The sequence below is a fragment of the Pseudophryne corroboree genome, chromosome 1 (assembly GCF_028390025.1).
Source record: "Pseudophryne corroboree isolate aPseCor3 chromosome 1, aPseCor3.hap2, whole genome shotgun sequence".
NCBI classification, from domain to species: Eukaryota; Metazoa; Chordata; class Amphibia; order Anura; family Myobatrachidae; genus Pseudophryne; species Pseudophryne corroboree.
The window spans coordinates 992,929,329-992,933,638 of record NC_086444.1 but is presented as its reverse complement, the minus strand read 5'-3'; the positions used below and the strand labels follow the sequence as shown (position 1 = coordinate 992,933,638).

Sequence of the window (4,310 nt, the reverse complement as noted above, 5' to 3'; positions counted from 1 at the left end):
GAAACACATACACCGACTGGTACACCCAAGGCGTTACCAGCGCGTCCACAGCTATTGCCTGCGGATCTCTTGACCTGGCGCAATACCTGTCCAGTTTTTTGTTGAGGCGAGACGCCATCATGTCCACCATTGGTCTTTCCCAACGGGTTACCAGCATGTGGAAGACTTCCGGATGAAGTCCCCACTCTCCCGGGTGAAGGTCGTGTCTGCTGAGGAAGTCTGCTTCCCAGTTGTCCACTCCCGGGATGAACACTGCTGACAGTGCTATCACATGATTCTCTGCCCAGCGAAGAATCCTTGCAGCTTCTGCCATTGCACTCCTGCTTCTTGTGCCGCCCTGTCTGTTCACATGGGCGACTGCCGTGATGTTGTCCGACTGGATCAACACCGGTTTTCCTTGAAGCAGAGGTTCTGCCTGGCTTAGAGCATTGTAGATTGCTCTTAGTTCCAGAATGTTTATGTGAAGAGACGTTTCCAGGCTCGTCCACACTCCCTGGAAGTTTCTTCCTTGTGTGACTGCTCCCCAGCCTCTCAGGCTGGCGTCCGTGGTCACCAGGATCCAATCCTGTATACCGAATCTGCGGCCCTCCAATAGATGAGCACTCTGCAACCACCACAGAAGAGATACCCTTGTCCTTGGAGACAGGGTTATCCGCTGGTGCATCTGAAGATGCGACCCTGACCATTTGTCTAACAGATCCCTCTGGAAAATTCGTGCATGGAATCTGCCGAATGGAATTGCTTCGTAAGAAGCCACCATTTTTCCCAGGACTCTTGTGCATTGATGTACAGACACCTTTCCTGGTTTTAGGAGGTTCCTGACAAGCTCGGACAACTCCTTGGCTTTTTCCTCCGGGAGAAAAACCTTTTTCTGAACCGTGTCCAGAATCATCCCTAGGAACAGCAGACGAGTTGTCGGCATTAACTGGGATTTTGGAATATTCAGAATCCAGCCGTGCTGTTTTAGCACTTCTTGAGACAGTGCTAATCCCCTCTCTAGCTGTTCTCTGGACCTTGCCCTTATTAGGAGATCGTCCAAGTATGGGATAATTAATACGCCTTTTCTTCGAAGAAGAATCATCATCTCGGCCATTACCTTTGTAAAGACCCGAGGTGCCGTGGACAATCCGAACGGCAGCGTCTGAAACTGATAGTGACAGTTTTGTACAACGAACCTGAGGTACCCCTGGTGTGAGGGGTAAATTGGAACGTGGAGGTACGCATCCTTGATGTCCAAGGACACCATAAAGTCCCCTTCTTCCAGGTTCGCTATCACTGCTCTGAGTGACTCCATTTTGAACTTGAACTTCTTTATGTACAGGTTCAAGGACTTCAGATTTAGAATAGGTCTTACCGAGCCGTCCGGCTTCGGTACCACAAATAGAGTGGAATAATACCCCTTTCCCTGTTGTAGAAGAGGTACCTTGACTATCACCTGCTGAGAGTACAGCTTGTGAATGGCTTCCAAAACCGTCTCCCTTTCGGAGGGGGACGTTGGTAAAGCAGACTTCAGGAAACGGCGAGGCGGATCTGTCTCTAGTTCCAACCTGTACCCCTGAGATATTATCTGCAGGATCCAGGGATCTACCTGCGAGTGAGCCCACTGCGCGCTGAAATGCTTGAGACGACCGCCCACCGCCCCCGAGTCCGCTTGAGAAGCCCCAGCGTCATGCTGAGGCTTTTGTAGAAGCGGGGGAGGGCTTCTGTTCCTGGGAAGGAGCTGCCTGTTGGTGTCTCTTCCCCCTTCCTCTGCCTCGTGGCAGATATGAATATCCCTTTGCTCTCTTGTTTTTAAAGGAACGAAAGGACTGCGGTTGAAAAGTCGGTGTCTTTTTCTGTTGGGGAGTAGCTTGAGGTAAAAAGGTGGATTTCCCGGCTGTAGCCGTGGCCACCAAATCTGATAGACCGACTCCAAATAACTCCTCCCCTTTATACGGCAAAACTTCCATATGCCGTTTTGAGTCCGCATCGCCTGACCACTGTCGCGTCCATAAACTTCTTCTGGCCGAAATGGACATAGCACTTACCCGTGATGCCAGTGTGCAGATATCCCTCTGTGCATCACGCATATAAAGAAATGCATCCTTTATTTGCTCTAAAGACAGTAAAACATTGTCCCTATCCAGGGTATCAATATTTTCAATCAGGGACTCTGACCAAACTACTCCAGCACTGCACATCCAGGCTGACGCTATAGCTGGTCGTAGTATAACACCTGTATGTGTGTATATACTTTTTTGGATATTTTCCATCCTCCTATCTGTTGGATCTTTAAGTGCGGCCGTCTCAGGAGAGGGTAACGCCACTTGTTTAGATAAGCGTGTGAGCGCCTTATCCACCCTAGGAGGTGTTTCCCAGCGCGCCCTAACCTCTGACGGGAAAGGGTATAAAGCTAATAACTTCTTTGAAATTAGCATCTTTTTATCGGGGGCAACCCACGCTTCATCACATACATCATTTAGTTCTTCTGATTCAGGAAAAACTATAGGTAGTTTTTTCACACCCCACATAATACCCTGTTTAGTGGTACCAGTAGTATCAGCTAAATGTAACGCCTCCTTCATTGCCAAAATCATATAACGTGTGGCCCTACTGGAAAATACGGTTGATTCGTCACCGTCGCCACTGGAATCAGTGCCTGTGTCTGGGTCTGTGTCGACCGACTGAGGCAAAGGGCGTTTTACAGCCCCTGACAGTGTTTGAGGCGCCTGGACAGGCACTAACTGATTGTCCGGCCGTCTCATGTCGACAAACGACTGCTTTAGCGTGTTGACACTATCCCGTAATTCCATAAATAAAGGCATCCATTCTGGTGTCGACCCCCTAGGAGGTGACATCCCCATATTTGGCAATTGCTCCGCCTCCACACCAATATCGTCCTCATACATGTCGACACACACGTACCGACACACAGCAGACACACAGGGAATGCTCTTAACGAAGACAGGACCCCACTAGCCCTTTGGGGAGACAGAGGGAGAGTTTGCCAGCACACACCAAAAGCGCTATATATGACAGGGATAGCCTTATAATAAGTGCTCCCTGTATAGCTGCTTTTATAATATAATTTTTTGCCACTATTTTGCCCCCCCTCTCTTGTTTTACCCTGTTTCTGTAGTGCAGTGCAGGGGAGAGACCTGGGAGCCGTCCTGACCAGCGGAGCTGTGTAAGGAAAATGGCGCTGTGTGCTGAGGAGATAGGCCCCGCCCCTTTTCCGGCGGGCTCGTCTCCCGCTCTTTAGTGTATTCTGGCAGGGGTTAAATATCTCCATATAGCCCCGGAGGCTATATGTGAGGTATTTTTTAGCCAAATAGGTTTTCATTTGCCTCCCAGGGCGCTCCCCTCCCAGCGCCCTGCACCCTCAGTGACTGCCGTGTGAAGTGTGCTGAGAGGAAAATGGCGCACAGCTGCAGTGCTGTGCGCTACCTTTAGAAGACTGAGGAGTCTTCTGCTGCCGATTCTGGACCTCTTCATGTTTCAGCATCTGCAAGGGGGCCGGCGGCGAGGCTCCGGTGACCATCCAGGCTGTACCTGTGATCGTCCCTCTGGAGCTGATGTCCAGTAGCCAAGAAGCCAATCCATCCTGCACGCAGGTGAGTTCACTTCTTCTCCCCTAAGTCCCTCGTTGCAGTGATCCTGTTGCCAGCAGGACTCACTGTAAAATAAAAAACCTAAGCTAAACTTTCTCTAAGCAGCTCTTTAGGAGAGCCACCTAGATTGCACCCTTCTCGGCCGGGCACAAAAATCTAACTGGCTTGGAGGAGGGTCATAGGGGGAGGAGCCAGTGCACACCACCTGATCGGAAAGCTTTACTTTTGTGCCCTGTCTCCTGCGGAGCCGCTATTCCCCATGGTCCTTTCAGGAACCCCAGCATCCACTAGGACGATAGAGAAAGAGTATGTATTATTGATACAATATACTCATATCCCTCGCTCAAAAAATTACAGCACTCAGTCTTCCATGATGGTTCCCCATCTATGTACTAACTGGGCCCAGCACTGCTTGGCTTCCAAGATCGAACGGAATTGGGCATCTCCAGTGCGGTATGGCTGTAGTATTGGCGTGGTTTTTAGAGGTAATCATAATACAACAACGTGGTTGGGGAGGTGACCCTAGTGGAAATGACAACAGAGCAGAGACAGGTTGCCCAAGTAAGAAGAAGGTGTAGCCAGCTTACATCACAGAAAGGGGGCTATTTCGTAGCCCTCGTTGAAGCCGTCAGGGTGCAGGGTGTTCAGTTCGAAAATCCAATACATTTCCCTTTTTGATAAAAGGTTAGAGAGATCACCACCTCTCTCACCCAGTGAGAC

General features: G+C 50.0%; 1 pseudogene; it reads right to left on the bottom strand.

The window, feature by feature from the left end:
* Window positions 1-3,938: 3,938 nt before the first annotated feature.
* LOC134947365 (5S ribosomal RNA) lies at window positions 3,939-4,057 on the bottom strand (annotated as a pseudogene).
* Window positions 4,058-4,310: the final 253 nt, after the last annotated feature.